Source organism: Lepisosteus oculatus, chromosome 6, assembly GCF_040954835.1.
Source record: "Lepisosteus oculatus isolate fLepOcu1 chromosome 6, fLepOcu1.hap2, whole genome shotgun sequence".
NCBI classification, from domain to species: domain Eukaryota; kingdom Metazoa; phylum Chordata; class Actinopteri; order Semionotiformes; family Lepisosteidae; genus Lepisosteus; species Lepisosteus oculatus.
The window spans coordinates 5846212-5868393 of NC_090701.1; the positions used below are offsets into that span (position 1 = coordinate 5846212).

At 36.8% G+C, this 22182-nt stretch overlaps 1 protein-coding gene across 7 annotated transcripts in view; it reads right to left on the minus strand.

Moving 5' to 3' along the window:
- Positions 1-22182, minus strand: part of pde1ca (phosphodiesterase 1C, calmodulin-dependent a) — a 201027-nt gene that overhangs the window by 56813 nt on the left and 122032 nt on the right. The gene's annotated exons all lie outside the window — the stretch shown is intronic.

Genomic DNA, 22182 nt, shown 5'->3' on the forward strand with positions numbered 1-22182 from the left:
TGTCACCTACTGTACTTAGAGTAACTGTGCAATTTCATATATTCATACTGTACATACAGACCTGGGATAATTAAATGTGAAATGGTCTGATCAGCATATATGGTATACAGTTGATTAATTATTTGATTATGCAACTTAAATATAATATTTAAAAGATTTTTTATGTAAGTGTTCTGATTGACTCTACATATATAACCCCTGTTCTGGCATTAAGTAAGTTATGTCTGTAGTAAAATAAGTCAGTGCAGAAACATTAGTTATTAATTGTGTGAAGCTCCAGACATTTTACAATAGCAATCAAAACATTTTTTTCTTCCAACCCTGAAGACTCTGTTTCACTTGACAGAAATTTTCACTGCAAAAACAACTGCCATTTTTGTGTGATTCACCCTTTCAGTATATACTGTACACTGTCCCACTTCTCTTTATGGTATTTTTCTGTGTGTCCTTAATTCATGTTTGGTGATAAAATTCTGTACATAATCAGAATTTTGTAGTCCATGTACAGTAGTCATTCACAGCAGAACTATAAAGGGTGGTTAGATTGTCTTTTGGCAAAGTGCTTTCAAAAGAAACACTATTCTTCCACCTAAAAGAACAGCTACAGTATATCTTAGAGATTCAGAGCAAATTCTGTAATAGTTCTAGTTACCTGTTACATTTACAGTACCACACACTTCTGCATAAATGCAATGTTTGACAACTCGCAAGGAAATAACATCTTTCTCTGAACCACAGAGAAAAGGAAAATGCCTAACATGATTGCAAAACCACACAGTCCTTTATTATCAACTCTCTAATGTTCAAACAAGAGTGTGTAGTGAAGAACTGATTTCAGTCACTTAATGTTTTCCTTCTTACAGAGAATGTATCTTAATTAAAGCACATTTTATTCTAATGCAAGACTTACCCACTTCTATCATTTAAAGAGTTGATTAAATGGTTCTCTACATGTGCTGGCTAAGTGTGAAAAGTTTTGGGTACTGGATTGAAATCTGCCCCCATGTACATTTCCAGTGATAGGCCAGGATTCCTGGAGAGATTTTATGCTTGCATGCCACCCATCATGTATCCTGTCTTTCTTCATTATCATGTCTCCAAGAAGATTATCTGACACTCTTTTCAAAAAAGAATGCACACCCAATATTATGGAGGTGTTGGCCAGCAAGCACCCATCAAAACAATAAGGTAAGCAGGTACAGTACACACACTCTCTAATTCGTCAGAATTTATTATATGTTGTTATATGTTTTGGCGCAAAAAAACTTTTGTCAGAACATGTGGTTTTCCTTTTGTGACTATCCAGGACATTCAGCCCAACCAAACCTGAAGCTGAATTACTTCAGTCAGAAGAACAGCATGTGTTGAAACTATTTCCTGTTTTCCTGACTTTACTTAAATGAAATGTGAAATTATGGCCCTGAGTGTCACTCTACAATGAAAAATGAAAAGATTGCCTGCTGTGAGGCAGCAAAACAATTTTTGGGTGAGACAGGCATCATTGAATGAAAACTGCTTTCACAGATTACCCTTGGCTCAGACTGCATGGAGTTCCTTATGAAGAACCTGTGGATGAAGATGTGGTATGTTTTGTGTATGCTAGGCTTCCAGCTCACAACACCCAAGTGATGAAGATGTGCTTTTTGAGCGTCTGCTGCTGCATCACCTCCGCTTAATGCCTTTTTGTTGTAATATTGTGGCATGTGACCTATGAGTGATGAAAACTGCTCCGTGTTCGCTGGCCGCTGATGGCACTGTGAACTGCACGATAAGGTGCCATGTTGAAAATTGGAAAGGTCTGATCGGAAAATGGGGATAGAATTCCAGGCATAATATTGTTACAGGCTGAGGTAAATGACAATGGAGATGTCTAAGAATCTAGTGAATGTGTGTAACATTTCCAGTTTTAAAGCAGAGGGGATGTTTGCTGAGATGTAGGGGGTCCAGAGTCTGTGATCAAAGCAATCGTTAAGTTAACCTTGGTTTATCGTAGTTAATTAAGTTGTGGGTAAATGAATAAGTGTCAATCAACAGTCCAGAAACACACCATATATGATCAGATCAGGGGGCGGAAAATGATAGAAAAGAAGGTCAGATGATATGAGAGACAGGAGACAGAAACAGACCTTGAAGCTGGTGCCAGACGAGAGTCTCTTCTTCAAGATCATCCTAAAACACCCGATTGGAGCTCAGTAATTGAACCTTGCTAAGAGAGCTCGCTGTTCTGTAGCTTTTAGGGAACTTTGAGTTTCTGAATGAAGAATCCCTTCGTTTAATACTGCCTCTCCTGCTTAGTGGTGCATTTTAGAATAGGGAGATAGGTCCCATTTGTTTTGTGGCATCAGCATGTGCATCAGCATCAGTGATTTAATAATAAGTGTTATTCAGTTTAGTTTAGAAGGCAGTTTATCTCTTCTTTGGTCTCTGTAGGCATTATTTAAGAAGTCAATTCAAGTACCTGGTAATAGCCTGGTGTTTCTGGGTGGTTTAGAAATGCCTGGTCTCTAAGCTTGTAAATACAGTAACTTGTGTGCTGTAAGTTAATGTTGTATGTAGTGTAGTGTGTGTCACTGTCATTGTTAGTAACATTTTATACATTTTTATAACCAAGTGTGTCTAAATTATGTATCTTTTCACCAAAGCTGTGCCAGGTATATCATTGGAGAAATCATTTACAAGTAGGAGGTTATATTTATTTTATTACTGACTAATCTGCATGGTCAGTTCCTGATCTTTTCTATTTTTGTAACCCCCCATTTGTAACTATTTATGTCACATGTTCAGGTGTACATGCTTTAGTTTCAATTTCAGTTCCATATTCAACTTTCAGTGCATTGCTACACCCAAACCCACATCATCAGATGATATATGAACATTCTCCATGGGAGGAGATATGTATTCCACTGTCTAATTCACAATTCATTGTAGCAATAATGCAATTAAAACATTGGCCACTAACCGCATAGGCCACTGTGATGGGCTCAAATTGAATAGTCCCTCATTATATAAATTAAGAGGAAGAAAAATTTCTCAATGTTTGCGTTCTTCTTCCAGTGTTATTAAAAGGGTCTTTATTCTGTTGAAAGACAGTCATTTAGAAACGAAAATGGCATTTAATCTCTGTTCGAATCACTGTGACGAATGCCACCGAGCAAACGTGCTGTCAGGTGAATCTTCACACTCCAGAGGATGATATCATTTAGTTTACATACAGTGTTTAAAACCCACTGAGCTGATTCAACCCAGGTTGATCGTGGTCCGCGTTTTCAGAATTTTAATTTGACCAGGGGCTTGCTGGAACCTGCACAAGTTCAACAACCGAGCAATCAGCCTCAGCTCATCATCACTGGGGCAACAACAAGGCAGGTAACCGAGCAGAATTTTCCATCTTATCTTAAATCCACAACAGTGAGTTCCTCTTAATGTGTCTGTTAATCTAATAATCCCATTAGGAATGGCCTCCACCTGCGATATGTGCAGCCTGGCTCCCAGCTGGGATTCAGTTGCTGTTTCTCAGGCATCCTTCCAGCTGGTCTCAAAACACACACTGTAGCATCTCCAAACAGCAGTAAATTCCAATAGGCCAACTCCTGTCACAGTCTTAATGGGCCCTTTAATCCAATAATATCATGAGTCCTAGAGGCCAAGGCATGTTTAAGTGCTCATAAAGGCAAATTATCCCCGTGACACGTATCCATTTTTAATTAATTTTTTCAGTGATTTTTTAACCATTTCCTCTATTTAGGTGATTATTGCTTATACTGTACATAACAATTCATAATAACTTTGAAGAACTTGTGTGCCCAAAAAGCCCCAGTTTCTGTCTAACCAGTAGCAAGTGAATCCAGCACAGCCACACAGATGGACAGATTGGGAGCAGCTGACTAAGAGTCATTTTGTCAAAGGTGTGAAAAAAAGTCTTTAGGTCACATTAGCTGAAGCTCCGAAATCAAAATCAAAATCCGTTCTGATGAGTTTTCAATATTTCATATTGGTTTTCAGAAGCGGAAAACTGGCCTGTTTGGGATGTAAAGGCATAAAAGAAATTCTGTCAGAGAATGTATTATACATGTATTATACAGAAAGAACCAAAGAATTCTAGTCAATCTGCATGGAATCAAAATATGAAAATCAATGTTTTTTATGTGGTGAACCGAACACACCTTTGGTACTGTACATGGTATGTGATGAAATAAATCTCCTGAATGCATTTAATATATTACACAATAACCCCATTTAGGACAAAGACATGATTGCTACAACAAGTACAGTACATTAACTAAAGTTCATGTGTATTGACAGTATTGTATGTACATAGAGTAAGCAGCTTACAAATTTTAATCTTGTGGTATAATGAGAAACATTGAAAAAGTAGAAAAATACTTTTCATTGAGGGAAAGTTTTAGAAGGAACAGACTTTGTAAAAAGTATACCTTGGCTAATTTATTCAATTTCTACTGTCAGGAAAAATGAAAGGATCTTGAAATACTTTATATGCTCATTGAAAAACAAATGTGTTTGACTTTAAATTTCAAAAATATTTTTAAGACACAAACATGGTTGGTTAACAACTCTTACCTAAGCAAACTTAGTAATATGCACTGTATAACTTTAATACTGTGTAAAGAGCTTCTAGTCATTATTTGGACTGAATTTTAAGAAAGGTAATTTGCATCGATTAAAATGAGTTAACTATTTCAGCACTGTTGGCAGAAGAACATTAGGTGTTGGATATTTGTTCAACTTAAGTGCTTCTAATACAGTACCTGCGGCTCTTCTGCCTTCTATGCTAACGGTATGCAAAAGACAAAAATAACTTTGTGTAACATGATGTAACCCCAGTGAAAAAGTAATTTTATCAATGCAATACAAAATAACATTTCTAAAACTGATGACACACATATGTAAGAGAATATCATTTTCATGGAAGCTATTAAGGAGAGTGCTTTACTAATCACCTGTAAAACATTAACTTAACTGTATGTATTTAGGTTGCATTAAGCTTCAGTATATTTTTACAACAGCTTCATCATTCGCAGGAATATACCAGAAGAGTTCTGAGCACAACATCCTGGAAGTCCTGGCAATGTCAGATTATTGTTAAAGTTTCCGAATAGATATTTGCTGCATATAAGAAAATGAACAAACTTCAACTTATTAAATACATATTTGCTTTGTTATCATTGGATAGATGCATTTTTTACTTTTGCTGCATTTTCTCAATAACTTATATTATTTTAATATTAATTTGGATTTATTCTACTAGAAATTTGTAGCATAAATGAACGCATTGTACTAGCACGTCTGTTACACTGTAAAAGCTATAGACTGACTATGGGTATATTATAATTTTGTTGAAGGGACTAGATGAAATTGATCTTTGAATGTCAGTGGAAAGTGTAAATATTTCTCCTGATATAGTGATTTGTTTTCTGCTTCAATACGATTGCACATTATGCTGTGTGAATACCACCACAACCTTCTTAATCTCAATTGACTATATAGAGTAACAGCCTGGATGAAAACACAGAGCTAGATTATTGAAAGAAAAGGGTACAATCAACAAAATAAAAATGAAATAGGTGGTGTGGGCTAATTCCTCAAGGACAAACGCACCTTTTAGTCATCTGTTGATAAATGTTTTTGAAGAGATGTTCTCAAATATTCAGCATACATTATTGATCTGCTGACCTTCTCAAAAGAAAATCCAGCAGATGTTTGTTTCTTAAATCATTTAACTGACGTTTTTTCTCTTGCCAGCATATCCCACTGTTACCTATGATCTCTGCACAGAGACCAGGCATTGGCAAAATTAGTGAAGGTAAAAAGAGAATAAATAACTTTCATTTCATAAGAGCTTTTCAGGAAACCTGCAGTGAAGTGCTGTACAGAAGCATATGTAACAGAGAGGAGGAATAAAAAAAAGGACAGCAGATAGACATAGTGAAACCAAGAGCATCATTATATTTGACATTAAGTGCTTAAGCAAAAAATAACAGCTGCAGTTCCACAATAATACCCTACAAGCCCTTTCCCTCGTGTTGCCACTGTACAGATATGTTTGTAATGAATGGGATGAATATCATTAATTGCATTAATAAAGTAAAATCTTGGATGTGTGAAAATATTTTGTCACTCAACTCTGATAAAACTGCTACAACTTCAGCACTCAACTCTGAGGGCTTAAAATTTTGCCTCAAAGATTCGGCATGTACTGTAACTTAGGCGTCATCTTAGACACAAGGCTCTCCATTAACTCTCATGTTAATGCAGTATCGAAGGCGTGCTTTCTACAGTTAAGACATATTGCAAAACTAAGGTATTTTCTCTCCACCCAAGACACAAAGAAACTAATACATGCTTTTGTATACAGCAGATTAAACTACTGTAGTGCCCTACTATCAGGGAGCACCTATCGCACCTTCAACATCTTACAGCAATTCAAAACACAGCAGCTAGAATTGTTACCATGAGTAGAAAGTACGACAACACCTATACTTAGTTCTCTTCATTGGCTTCTATTCTTTTACTTATAAGGCTCTCAGAGGTCAGGCATCTGTCTATTTAATGGAGCTGATTAATGTACAGTATACAATCCAAGTTGCCCACTTAGATCACAGAACACAGGTCTTCTTCTTATTCCACATATTAATAAAAAAAACAGCTGGTGGTTTAGCCTTTAGCTACAGCACCCCCTAGTGTATGGAATAGTCTTCCAGCCTACGTATGGGATGCCGAGTCAATCTCAGGATTTAAATCCAGACTGAAAACCTACTACTTCAGCCTAGCCTACTCACACCTTACAGTACATCATAGCTCGTTGCAACTACTGTATGGCTGCTGGTGCAGATACATCTGTTCTGACCAAACTATCCTATTCTCCTCCCCACATGTCTGGATGGTGCCTGGGTTGGGCACCCTCTGAGTTGGATGCTGCATCACTGCCATGGATCCAAGAGGGACACAGCGAATACAGCTATCGTTTAGGAGGATTTGCTGGTCTACAGAGAACTGAATGGAGTACAGTATGTGCACACAGAAGGACATGATTGGAAGGCTTAATACTCCACATTTAGTACTTTTTTAAAATTGTATAATGATACAGTAGCATGCCCAGAGGGGTTGGGCCAGTTGACTTTGGATCCCTAGAGGTTTTTTTTCTCCTTACAGAGGAGTTTTTGGCTCCTCTCCTCAGTTGTCTTCTGGCTTTTTCTCTTTCTGTATTGTAATGTCACGTATTGTCACACAGCTTTGTTAAGTGCCTTGAGGCAACCTTGTTGTGAAAGGTGCTATATAAAATACATTGAATTGAAGTGAAATTGAACCTCAGGAATTTATTTATTTCCTGTAAGTCAGCCAGTCCTGCTTCCATTGTCCTTACAGAGGAAATGAGGAATATGAATCTTTTCTTTTTAAGGCACTGAAACCTGTTCCTTTAACTAACTTTTAAATAAAAAGTAATATATTTTATATTGCTTCCATCTCATCCGAAATAAAGCACTTGTATGTTTATGATAAATAGGCACAGGAACAATTTTCATTGACTGTGTTGATTACAATTATTAAAAAGATCCAAAAAGCATACAAATAGTGCATTGCACATTTTCTCTTATAATAAGAGTGTTTTGGGCTTACAAAGGTGATTATTGAACTGATTATCACATACTCTAGGATTTTCTTGGGTTTTTCTGACCCTGAAACACAGGAATTTGACAGAAATCTTTTTGGAACATTTAAATTTCGACAAATGCTATTTACTATAATGTAAAGATTTTTACAGAGTGCGAATTATGTGATTTTCATAAAACATTATTGTAATTCTAATATACAACAACATAAAAACATGACTTTAAAAACATGAGTTTTTGAAGCCTCAGACAGAAACGTGCTTGCGAGGCATGCTGGCTTCAGGCCCTCTATTCTGATTTATAATTTCATCCTTATTTTAATTTGTTTCCAATGCCCTGCTTATGAAGATTCGCTTCTGAGCTCAACTATTCTGGATGAAGCTACAGTATAATGGTAAAAAAAATAAAAATCATTAGGAATATCCTTTGATACCATGTGCATGTTTTTCTGAATCTAAGAAAATGTACATTTGTGGCAGAACCTAAAAAGAACTCAAATCAATCTTTGTTCAATCTGTGGGAAAACAAAAAAGACTGAATATTTCTCTTTTACAATGTGTATGGCATCACACATAATAACTTGTTAGAAATTTAATGCAAAATTCTGTTTCCATCAAGAAACTCACCCATCTTAATACTGATCAATTTATATCTGAAAGGGAAAAAGGTATAAATAAATGAGCCCTGCAACCACAAAGCCTGTGACATCCAATTGATTTTGGAAAAACACAGAGACAATCAATCGCAAATCAAGAAGGAGCTCAAAAAGCATGAGCTGTTTGAGGTCAGAGATAAATCAGATTGCAAATTAAGATTCACATAGACATAAAATTATAGAGGAATGAATCAGAGTGTAATTTGTTTATTATAGCCCTTTCACATTTTATTTAAAGATTTGCCCTGCAAGGGTAATTGTTTAGAAAATAGAAGCCGATTCTAATCAGGACTTAAGTTTGAGCCGTATAACAGTGCCTTCGCTTGAGTTTTCTTAGCTTTTTTTTCTTTCCCTGTTTCTTACAGCTCTTCATCAGAAAGCAAACACTGGTACTGACCACCACAAAAATGATTTCATAGTTGAGAACCAACTTGTGTTACCATTGAGAATTGAGCAGCATACCACTTTTCAAGCCTGTTATAAGTCAATTGTATAGTATTTTTAGCTGCAAGTGACACCAACAAACAACAATAAATTGACTTTTCAAGCAGTGGTGGTTGTTAATTGTTAGTGATGGCATGGACGTTCTTAGGCATGGGTGAGGGGTCTGAGTGTCATGTGTCATAGTCTTCCTCGCCCTCGGAATTTATAGAAGCCACATTTGCATTTTTCTCTGTCCATTGCAGTTTCCTTATTTCTAAATAACGAGTTCTATAATTTAACACTCAGCATTTCAAAACTCCTGTTACTCATATGCATTGGACAAGTTGAGCTCTCCTACGTATATAATTAACAACCATTGTTGCTGTACATGTCTGTGGTGGCAGGAGTGACAGCTGCCAAGAACAGCTGGAAAATTATTTGTTCTTCAGACACATCTGTTCTATAACCAAAGGTTACATTTCAAAATGCCCATGCCTTGGTCTCAATAAAAATAAAGCTAATCCAGAGTTCATAATAAAATACAAGAACTCAGTCACATACTGTATGAAGAGATCGCTTTTGTAAGTTAGTGTTAAAATACTACAGTCAATGTTTTACTGTCTTGTGGTTGTGTTCTGATTTTGAAAACAGCTTATTAATGCACTATAATGCTTCTACATGAATGATGTGCTGACGCCATAGTAGCATGGGGGTAACATTGCTGCCTTGCACAGCTGAGGTCCTGAGGTTTAATTGTGGATCGTTCTGGAGTATGTATCCATGTTTGCGTGAATTTCCCTTGGGTGATCCAGTTTTCCCTCCCACAGTCCAAAGACATGCCGCTTGGTTAATTGGCTTCTGGGAAAATTAGCCCTACAGTATGTCTGAGTGGATGCCTGTCTGTGTCTGCCCTGCAATGGACTGCTGTCCTGTCCAGGCTGTGCTCTGTCTTGTGCCTGATGCTTGCTTAGCCAGGCTGTGGCTTTCTTGAGACCCTGAATCAGGAAATGGGCTATGTACCTTGTTGGCCCTGATTTCTTATAGTTTTGTAAGAGGTTACTTAATCGCACCAGTGTAGACAAAAGAACTATACCACTTTATAAGACCAGCCCTTCTTCTGTTTATTATAGATCTCACAACTACAGTGTCACACGGCTTACGTACTCAGGCTTGCCAATCAGTCAAATGGCACTTAGGTATGAAAGATCTGTGAAAATGAAAGGAATTAAAAATGATCCTGATACAATATTTTGCTTTAAAGAAGAAAAATATGTTTCTGAAAAGATACAGTATATTAAAGTCCATCTCTGTGACAAATGGAATCTGAGGAATGTGACAATTCAGCTTTAATAGACTGGAATTTAGTAAAGTCATGAACTGCAAAATCGTGAATCACCGTTGTTTTGGTGACTGCAGAATAAAGGCAACATGCTTAATTTTTTTAGACCACAATATAATTAGTTACAATTATGCCACCTGGTGGTAGCAGAGATTCAACTACTGTATATGAAAAAGCACGGCTTTTGTCTTGCTTTGAAGACATGTACAGTAATCAGCTTTCCAGGATTCTTGCAAGGATTGTCTGTTCTTCTAACTTCGCTAATGGAAATTCATTTTAAGAATTGTGTTGTGAAGCAAGCGATTATGCAGACAAGAAATGAAGATCAATTACTTTTCTCACAAACATGAAAGATTCTCCATTGTGGCTGCAACACCTACTGTACTGTATACAGTATATCCTGTAGATAAGTACTGTCCCACTCCTCTGGGACCACTGTGTCTGTTCATTCCAGCTGAGCTGCTAATCACCATTGTTAATGGATGTATTTAATTGATTTACTTGCTTTTTAAGACCTTTGTTTATCTGTTTTTGCACTTACTGTAGTCCTTCGTTTCAGGAAAACCCCTCTTCAAGTTTATATGCCAACATGTGCATTTTGAGCTTTATGGAAGCTTCCCTCGGTTTGTTTCCTGGTTAGCTAAACAGCTCTTAATACTGTAGGTGGTCAATTTTCTGATGGACAGACATAGAGGGGAATAACAGAAAACACTAACAGAAATGACTATTGTTACAAATCCTTGTTTTAAACTTAAATTTAAATCTAAATCTCTTTAGAAGTTGCATTTAGTAGTTACATGACATATACTGCAGTCATGGAGGTGGTAACAATAGCATCTGTTTTGAATACTGGTAGTAAAACAAACTTGGTTTGACATTCAATTCATGTTTACTTTTCACATATAATATATGTACATTTTCTAAAGCACTGGTTCCTACCTCTGGTCTTCTGGAACGACTTTGTCTGCTGTTTTTTCTTTCTAACTCTAGCTAACTCTAAATCACCTGTGCTAACTGCTGACTTTAAATCATTTGCTTGCTTAGGTTAATTTGTTTCCGCACCTTTTCCTAAAATTCTTATTCTACCCTAATTCAGTGGAACTTCTAACAACATCAGCATACGGCACTTCAAGCAGCTTTTCTCCAACTTCATAACCCTTATTTCTGACTTAACATCTCTTAATTAGTGGTGATTTTGTGATGAACTGACAGTGGAGAGAATGCTAATCAAACACTGTCATAGTGATACACCAGATCTTTTCAAGAGGTCCAACTGGTAACATTTCAAGAAACACACACAAATTAGAACGCATATGAGACTCAGGAACTGATGCAGAGTTGGTACCAATTACAAATCCCATTCGACTTTTTTAAGAGCCAAAAACAAATTTAAAAATGTATTCCATATGTGAAACAGAACCCAATTAACCATAAATCATATATCACTAAAGTAAAGATGATTGAACCGATCCCAGACGTGTTAGGAGAAGAGGTGACCATCCAGAAGCGACCAGAAGTGGTTGGTGTAAATATTCAGTACCTACAGTAACACCTCATCTCTAATATCTCATTACTTGATTCGTGGCTGCTCTTCTCTTTCACGGTAACATAAGATTTTTTTGCTTTCTTTTTTCTAAAACTGCCCAGATCTCTGACAGGGCTGTCAAGTCAAAACCATGTCCTGTGATGCATCTACTCCTGGAAAAACAAGTGTCCCCCCCAAATAGCAGGAGCATGATTACATTTATACATCACTAAAGAGTGACCTGCAGAGTGCAATTTTTTGGGAAACAGCTGAATTAATTCCCATCCTGGTTTCTACTGCCATCTGTCACGCATAACCCCAATCCTGTGAGCCACACAGCAATTCTCCCAAATTGTATATCCTGCTTCACCATAAGGCCACAGGAGAATTCATAGCTGTTGAGAATTCTAATGTCTCAGGTATTAAGGAAAAAATAGCATTTACTCCCAAGTAACAATATTATATAACAATAAATAAAACTAAGTAATATTGCTTTTCTTAGAAAAGTTTCACAGACCTTGCAATTTCTAGAAACTTTATGCAACTACAAAGATCTGCTTCTCTCTGATCATGATTTTTTGCAGAAATATCTAGGAACACAAGATCATTTGAAATTTACAATTCACACTAAACATGTGGTGTACAACCATGGACATGATTCATTCTATTGGGGTTGACTTGTTGAGTTTAAAATGTCCAGGAAATATCATTTAGGACGTTATTTTGAAAAGTGATGTTGTGCACTTTATTTTGTTTTATGGCTTTAAGTGTAATTCAAACAGGAACCCTGTTGCACTTGATGTGTACAACAGATGCATTTCCTATATCCATTCAGTCCATCACTTTTTTTAATTCTACTGCTACTTCTACTCTAAAACAAATTGATTACCACTAAATGTTATAGCTGCAGGTATAACCAGGTAAGCACTCATAACTGTATATTGATCTAGCAAACATACTGTAAGAGATTATAGTTGGTATATTAGAGAATAACACATTGTTCTGTTAAAAGAGCAAATATTACATACAAGTGCTATTCCAAGTAAAAAAAAAGTTCTTTATTGGTGATGAAAAAAGCAAACCGTAAGGCTTTTATTAAAGAAAAAAAACCCATTTATCTGAAATTCCCATTCTTACTAAATATAACTTAAATTAGTTTTTTCTAACTTCATGTTATCTTTACGTTGTTTCATGTTGCGGTTTGCTCATTTGGTTTTATGCCCTTAAACCTGCAATTTTCTATAACAATCCAAAGTTCATTGTTTTTTGCTATGACTCCTCCTGTCTTCCACTGTGTCCGCGGGTCGCCAGATTGCTTCAGTTGGACAGCGATTCTAGTGCTGTGGAGGCACTGGATCAATTTCAAATCCCCAGCGTGTTCTTTGTTTAATTAATTACTATTGTGGCTTTGTACCTCCTGTCATTGTCATGCCGAGGCCTCAACCTGTTAACCATTTTCCAGATGGCGCAGCATAGTGCTGAAAGCCGTGCTTGTTTTCCCTTATTTTAGGTATCTTAAATTTCATGTCATCTTTCAACACCATTGAAAGATGGGCAACCGTCTCAAACATTTCTAAACAATGCTCTTAAACACTATACTAGCAACCAAAGACCTGCTCAATTGCCTCCTTTCATTTGATTCTATTCTCATGTTGTTCCGTATCTTTCTTTAGTCCACACTAGTTATCCAGCGGTGATAATAGAGCATATTGTCAAAAGTGAGTGTTTTTTTTTTTACCGTCAAATATTCTATTGAAGTGCTGTATTGACACACAAAAATGCAGCAATATTCAAATTCATTCAGTTTCGAGAAGCATATACTGTATATGACCACTTCTGCAATCTGGTTATTTTGTCAAGACTTGCTGCTAAAGTTCACAATGCAAAGCAATAACATACAGCTGTGATATCACAGTTCTTGATATTAACATTGATACACGTGAGTGTAGGTAAAGGCAATTATGAAGCCAGGAATATACAGTGTGAATCCTCAGTTGAATTGTAAAGCAAACAATTTTTGTTTTGCTTTGTGGATTTCTCAGATGTTCATTTTTTCTCTATTCGTCATCAGCTGTGCGATTAAATTGCTGAGCTACAGTAGGACAGAGGGTCACTGCTGTAACATCAAAGCCTTATAAAGTCTACAAGACCCCAGACAAATGTCTTGTACATAGTGAATCTGGGCATAGTCCAAGTGAAAGCAGCTCATCTATTACATCTATTATGTACCGGTTGCCTTCGATTTGGAAGTGTATTTTTGATTCAAGATCATATTGTATCAAATCTTAACTTGAGTTTCTATGAGATTAATACTTGTGCTATTTTGCAAATGAAAAAATATGTATTTAATCTTTGTCAATGTACCAACACACCTTTAAAGAAAACAGCCCATCCTGTGAAACATTAAAAAAGGGTGAATAACACTCTGTGTAATTAAACAAGAGTCATTGTGCTGCAATTACTTTTCTGTAAGACCTAAAGCTCAAATGTCATTTTGGTAGATGAAGCAGAACATCCTTAAAATGATTAGGAAGTCCTCTTAATTGATTTTCTAAATCATTTTTCCAGATTGGGTTTGTTCAAAGCATTTTTGATGTCTGCTCACTCTATTGATTACCAATTGCATCAGGAATGCTGGAATCATTCTGCAATACACCTTTAGTGAGAGCTTGAGCTTTAGAGTGAGGTGCTTCTGGCAGATGTAAAAGTTTCATAGTTATCTGGGGTATGAAAAAGGATTGCCAGAAAAAAATTAAAACTAAGCCTTATGGATCTCAAGAGTAGATGCTGCAACTAATGTAGATGTAAAGACACAAAAGCATTTTGTGTCTTAGTAGATCTGGATTACGTCCCTTTGAAAACACAAATAAGAATGAGATTGAGCACCGTGATTTCCTAACATTGTGGACAAGGAAAGCCATTTCAATTCTACTCGAAAAACATTTTCAATAATTTAATAAACTACAGATTCCAAACAGTAAACCTTTATTTGCTGTTGTGTTCTCAAATCAGAGATTTGTTTAAGGGTACTTAAATTCATTTCATTTGAGTGTTACATCTTGATACATCTGAAGATATCTAAAGATGCATGTTTACTGCATGTATCTTTCTGTAAAACGTAAAGATTTAACCTTACACGCATGATTGTATCATAGAACATCACAGGAAATTACACAATTTTAACCTTGATTCTATAATAGTGCTTGTTACTGTGCAAAAACAATTATTGAAGAAATTGTTTTTATGCTCAACTATGTCTTAAAAGAAATTGAAATGTGAATTAAATATTTGAAGATTTCTGTTTGTAGTGATAGATAACATTAGTTAAAAAATACAGGTGCTCTTCAGCATGTACAGTACCATGTATTTAAAACATCTTAAGAATGGTAGTATCGTTATTCTTCCTAACATAAAAATACATACTAAGCAAAGCTTTCTGTTCAAGAGGTATGTTGAATGGCACAGCTGGGATCAATATGTCATGGTAGTTTTCACAATGTCAGTCTTATGAGAATTGAGTTTAACCTGACAAGGACATTCAGTGAAGGATGAAAAAGCTTAACACAAGCACTATCTCTCTTAGTTTCCACTGCTGCCTCAACAGCAGACTATATATAGAGCTGTGATTAAAAATTGGTCAGGACTTGAAACCAATCTTAATAGGAATTATAACAACGTGAACAACATCACTTGAACATCACAAAGAACCTAATAGATAAATAGGTGAGGAATTTACCATGAGATACAGTACTAGGTGGTGTCAGATATGAGACATCCAACCACATGGAAATACACTGGTTATCAAAACATTTCATGAGCCAACACTCTTTATTCCTTGAATCAGGGCATACACAGTAGCATACACAAGAATTCGGTATTATTGTTAGGTGTGCTGTCCATCAGCCTTTGGGAATTCATGACAATTTTGTCCACCAGACAATATTTCTCTCATGCCACCAACCAGCGCTACATTCCCAACAAATATCCAAAAACAGTCATTCATCCTTACGTATATCTTTATTGTTCATTCAACAATCTAGTGTCATTGATTAGAACTTGTGTTCCTTGTCTGATACCTGCTCAATGACTATTAGTATTAAATGATGAAAGAAACAAAGAAAGAAGAAACGTTACTAACTTCAATGGGAAAGAAATGGAGGAAAACCCTGCAAAGCATACATGTATTATATATTTCTATTCCACAGTATTTTCATGTCTCAAATACACATTATTAGAATAGCTAATCTGAGTGCTGATAAAAAGCAGTTCAGAAATATCCTTTTGAAATGAGATCTCCATCCACAATACACCTGACCAAGCTGTTTGTTAGGATAATAAATCTTACAGTACACATTGCTTTTTGTAGTCCATTCCTGAGAAATGAAACCGCTTATTGGTTCTGATACCTTAGCAGATTACTTGAGTAACTCCCGGAAGCCTTTCTTCTTTCCACTACTCTCTAATAGCAAAATTGATAAAAGATTTTGTCTCCCAAACAAAAACAAGTAACCTAGGAACGGATCAGAAAATAAGATGCTTCTGAAAAGCATCATCTAAATGGGATATTTTGAAATCAGTGCATTCCTTCTGAAAACGTAGCACAAACTGAGTCACTAATGTGAACACAATTGGGGATAAAGTAATCACTAAAACTTACAGACTGAAAGAGCCTTATCTTTTTCGTCTTAAACAAAGATTATAAGGGGACCTGATAAAAGTATTTAAAATCCTTTAAGGAACTGGCCTTAAAGGACCCAACCCAATGGAAATCTTCTGGATACATAGTGAAAATATGAAACAGTGGACACAGATGGAATCTGAAGTATGTATGTGGAGATACCTCTTTTTACAGAGGGTTGTAACAGTCTGTAATAGTCCAGATTGATTAGCTACTATTAACTAGCAAAGATATTTTAGATACTGTAGGTTAAATGACCTACCCTCTTTCAGAAAGTATCTTGTACCGACAGGCTCAGGGTACTGAACCTTTTTACAGAGAACAGAGAAGACTCCGAGGGAACCTGATACAAGCATTCAAAGAAATCGACAAAGTCAACTTTGCAGATTCCTCACAACAACAAAAAAGTTTGTAAGACACTGACCACATGACGCTATTGTATCGAAGTGGAAATGCATTTAAAACCAAGCACAGGAGGCAATTTTTTACACAAACGGTTGTACGAAGGTGGTATGGATCTACAGTACAGTAGCTACCCAGCCATGTTGGTGAAGCCGCTAACCTGGGTTCTTTGAAAAAACAGCTCGGTTAAGATCCGTGAAATCAAGGCTGCATGGGCTCCGCATTTAGGATTTTATGTGAGGTAAATCACATCAATACACAGACTTTCTCCGCATGTAAGAGAGGAAATAGAGCGTGTGAAGATCCACTATTAAGCGCCATTATCACAAAGGTGAGTTTACCACAGGTCAGATTTTCTGTGTTCACGAAGTGTGGCTGGGAGATGCTCACTGCCTGCGATTGCCACAGGTAACAGCAGTATTCCACCTGAGCTGGTGAGGACCAGGTCAGGCCGCCTGTCTCTCTGTCCCTCACCCTTTCGATCAGGGACCCAATCGCCCAATCATCCGTCTAATCAATCGCCACATTTCAGCCTGAAACCTTAAAACAGTGCTCTGACATTGAGCTACCCGGAGTGGAGGAATTCCCCATCTGCTTCAGGAATCTGTCACTGAGAGACCCTGATTCTCCAAAATGTCACTTTCCTTTCTGCTTCCAGACTCTCCTTGCAAGCAGCACTGAATCTAGCAGTGTCCCTGTCCTGTCAGCTGACAGGCTCTCTGGTCCACCTTCCATCCCAAAGCTACCAGTTAGCATCACTTGGCTCGGCTTTCCAGTCATGTACCCCAAGATCTGCATTTAGATCTCCATCTCTCCATCTGTCTGCAGCAGTGCACTCCAGCCAGCCACAGCGTGACACTCATATGATGTGTGATTTATTGAGCTGGCTACTGCATTCACCAGAGTGTAACTATGTCTTAGATGGCTTGGCTTCATCATCCAATGCATACAGGACTTGGAACACTCATGCCATCACTCGTTGCCATTTCTGAATATGTGTGAGCTGTATTTGAAACAGCCTTTCCTAAATAATCGCAATTAGCACATCTTGTTGGAAATGGTGCCAAGGGACGGCCACTTGGAAAGATCAAGGTGGGGCTGTATGAGTGCCCAACATGTTAGTGGGTAAAAAGATCAAAGCTAAGTTTTCTTTCCCCGTGCGCCACAGTAATAATTAGAATTTTCAGAGCTCACATGCCCTTCTAAGTAAGCCAAATTAGTATGTTTAACATTGCTTTTTCAAGTGTGAAAAGTGAGAAAGAGAGGCTTTCTGAATTCTTCTTTTTTCATGTAAGCTCTGCAAATGTTTTTTTTTTATCTGTGTGGGCTACTGAAGCTTTAACTAAATGCTTGTGCTTTTTCAAATGTGAAGTAATCTACTTTCCCTGAATTAGTTGAACACACAGAAAACCATTTTCTAAAGCCCTTAAGCCAGTTACCTGATCTTTGGGGTTCATCCCAATGTACTTAGAATGGTTGGACAGTTTTTTCAGCAAAGCAGGATGGGTAACCATTTTGACATAAAGCGCTTATCTTCAGGAGTGGGTCAAATAGATTTTAAAGGAATAGATAATGATTCATGCTCAGAGGATAAGCAAGAAAACCAAGAAAGGCAGTGAAATCAGCGATCATGAAATTCACTGGTGTATTGTATTTGTATTATTTCTCAAAACATTGTACTTAACTGTCCATATAACCCAAACTTGTGAAAAAAATAAAGGTGAATTAAAAACGTATTTTTTTTATTTTAAAATGTTTAAATATATATATTACAAATGATAGGTAGGCACTTTAAGTATTGTATATCAAGATGGGTAATTTAAAGAATGAGCAGAAACAGTAGTGCTGTATGTCTACCTAAATGAAAAGGAATGGTCATAAGTCTGTTTGTATGATGATTTTATATTTTTAGAGAGTTTTTTGCCTTTGCCCTCTTAGAAGGTAAAATACAAGCTCTAGAGGAACATCTTAAAAAGCCTGGCTTTTAATTAAAAAATTGTAAGCACCACAACTATCTGTGAACACTATCTCCTTCTCAATCATAAAATTATATAAGTAAAAAGTAATGTTACTATACTAAGCATTACTTTAGCACAAGTATTAAACATTAGAGATGCTAAGCTATAAAGAACTTCAGTTTGTTGGTTGCTCACCAATCTGAAGCACAGAGACAAACAAATATAAATGTGTTGCATTAAGGAAAATGGTTTTAAATTAATTATGGTCACGATTCATTTGTATTCCTCAAAGGATTCTGTCATGATGACTGATTCTGTTTTCATTATCCACTCTGGAAATAACTTGATACATGGCTGTAATTGTGCTGGACTAGCAGAACGTATAGGATCTGGAGAAGGGTGCTTCCATCTTATAATAGAGAAAAACTAATTTTCTTATCAATAAGAACCAAATGTAAAAAGGAGATATTTGGCAGTTATATTTAATATCTATAATTATGCCTTGAATGAATACAAAATTGAAAAGAATTTTGCATAAGCTAAACTCTTACACAAGCCCCACACACTTGCCCCAGGTAAGAACAGAATCCAAGTTTTCAAGTAAAGTTTAGACGCCAACACACTACAGTACATATTGCTTATCTCTATCCTGAAAACTAACTTCTGTTTATTCAGTAGTTTAACAAAACATATTATTATTTTTTGTGCTGCATAGTGTACACATAATGGTTAGAGGTAAGAGGCAGTGCTTTGCCTTCAACTCTAATATTCTTTCCATCCATCTATATTTAAAAGCTATTTAACAAAATTGTTACAGATGATTATTTAAATTGGCATTGTCTTTCTTTGGATGGATTTTGTCTCCTGCCTTACGAGCCATTTTAGCTGTTTTCGGTATTTATTTAGCAGAGCAATGTGGCTGAGGAGCATTGTGTCAGACACCAAGAGGCCAGAGACCATATGCAGACTCAGTGCACATTGCATGTCTTCCTGCCACATTAATTCAACCAGCACTGAGGCCGGTGGAACAAGCTGTGACGCCTCCAGTGAACATACGGTCTTGGAAGATAAGGACCAGGATACAGGAAGGAGGATTTACTTAATGAGAGGCATGTATTGCTGATATGACCAAAAACCAACAGTAAAAGCACAGATGCCTGTTGACCAGAATACATATATAGTACTATTGACATGACACAATTTTATTATTAATGCATATCACCCTTGAGGACATATCAAACATTTCTTACAACAAAAAGAAACTCAAGTCAAACCAGAAACAGTAAACCTCAAAGATAGAAAAATTGTAGCACATATGAAACTTTACCTGTTAGAATTACAAATACAACAATCCTTATTACAAGTGATATGTAAAAAACTAAAATAAATATTTTCAGCAATTGCGTCTGACAGAAAAGCATTCATTTGGAGTAAATGAATAAAATCATGAACCAAGTAGTTTCATACATCTCTCTTCATCTTCTCATTCCACTAAATTGAATTAGCACTGACACTCAGTTGAGTTGAATCAGTAGAGATAAGGAAAAGCCCATACTATTAATGGTATAAATAATGGACTTTTAAATTTATTCAGGCATGGAGAAGGAAGGTGAAACATTTAACGCTGAAATGTGGTAGCTGGAAATTGCTATTTTATTTCAGTGATTAGTACTGCAAACAGCTGTATGGACAATTATTAAAAATTAGTTTGGACAAAATTATGGTTCTGCAATAAACTGAAATAAATAGGCTGTGATGATAATATCATGACATAATAGCAGGTTATCATAATGCAACAGAGTCAGGTAGTAGAGAAATATTCTCTAAAAGCTTGGTTGCTGTCTGTTGATTCAGCCTTGATTCTGAACAGTGTCTTAATAATGCTGGCCTGGACTTGTCTGTGTATTTCAGAATTTCAACCTGAAACACTCTTGAGAAAACATTCTCAGCAGTGAACCTGTAATGATCTCACTGTGCCATTAACACTTCGTCACGGTACAGCTAGACTGGGCATGAAGACAGAAAAGAAAATCTGTACACAGTGGGACAGACTTTTTTAATAATAAATTCAATTTAGAAAATAGGCCACTTTTTATTGATACATACTAACTGTTCAAAGCATTTCAATTTCACAAAATATTACAAAATCAAGCAGAAAAGGTATAAATGAAGGGGGTACCTCCACAAAAGCAACACTCTGTCAAAGCTCATTTGGCAGCAGTTTTTATAGATGGTTCTTGAAGCATTCTAATAGATCACATCAGTGTTTTCATTTTGAGTGTAATCTTTCCAGGGGTTCAGGTCTTAACGCTGTTAAGAGTGATAGATAAGGGACTAAACTTCAGTATTTAATCTGGGTTCCACAGTTTTGTTTGTTGTTGCTGTAATATAGAAGTGTGAGGATCACACCTCTCATCTCCTCTCTTGTCCTCAACTAGACTGGGCAGAAGAAATGATTCACCAGCACTTCACCATATGCCCCAATGCCATGCTTGAGCATGCATTTGCATTACCTCTGAAATCGCCTTTCTCCTCACCCCAACAAACCCCAAAGCAACTCATTGCCAGGAAACCTTTCTGGGTCTCAAGACTATATCATTTCCACTCCATAGGAGCAGTTGCAGCTCACTGTGGCAGCTCGCAGGGGTCTCTCTCTCTCTCTCTCATTGCCTCCATGGCGTCCCACCTTGATGTGTTCACAGACTGAACCCACCGGGGTTTCATGACCCCGGTTGAAGCTGATCCACTTCAGGAAGACCTCCTGCGGGCTGCTGAGAGACCAGTGGCAGCACTTCAGTCATCTTTAACACTTGGACCTATGCTGCTCTCCCTAGGGATGCTTCAGCAGCTCCCTAGTATCGCCGAAGTGGAGATTCTGGTTGCAGCACAGGAGTAGGTCGGAGTGGGCATCAACAACACCCATCGCCAATTTGGCAGTTTGCTTAATTCTTGCATGGGAGCCTGTTGCCACATGTCATCCATGTGGAACTATGTATCTTCCCCCAGCCATGAGCAGGAGGTTTTCCGTTACCAGATTTCTTAATTTAGTCTTTGGAAGCTTTGCAGCTTTAAGATCACATCAGCTTGTTCATCACAGTGGGGTGATAAAACATGTTACAGTGCTACTGTAGGTGCACTGAAACATCTGCCTTTGTTTGCAATGGCATTGTCTCTCTTTTAAGCTCTTTGTTTAATCAGTTATAAAAGCTACATTTTTTAAAAAAATGAAAAGGAAAAAATGTAAACAGGCTCAAAGAGAACAAAAAACTCAGCATAAAGGAACTGTCATTAATGTTGGCATGGAGGCTGAAATTATGTTTTCTTAGTGTAACTCATTTCAACCACTCAATTACTGAGATAAATGGACATTAAAAAGGCTGTCTATCCTCTGGACTGTAAAAAGGTAAGTATCTTGCAGCCTGGCGAGATATTATTTGATCATTTTACTGTTAGTACATAATTAGAGCCTTGAATGAATTCATTAATGATGTCTGAGTGATTCTAAACCATCATGTTCAGTAAGCAGAAGCAATAAACTTTCAAAGTGCTCCCTGTGCCATTACGAAAACATAGA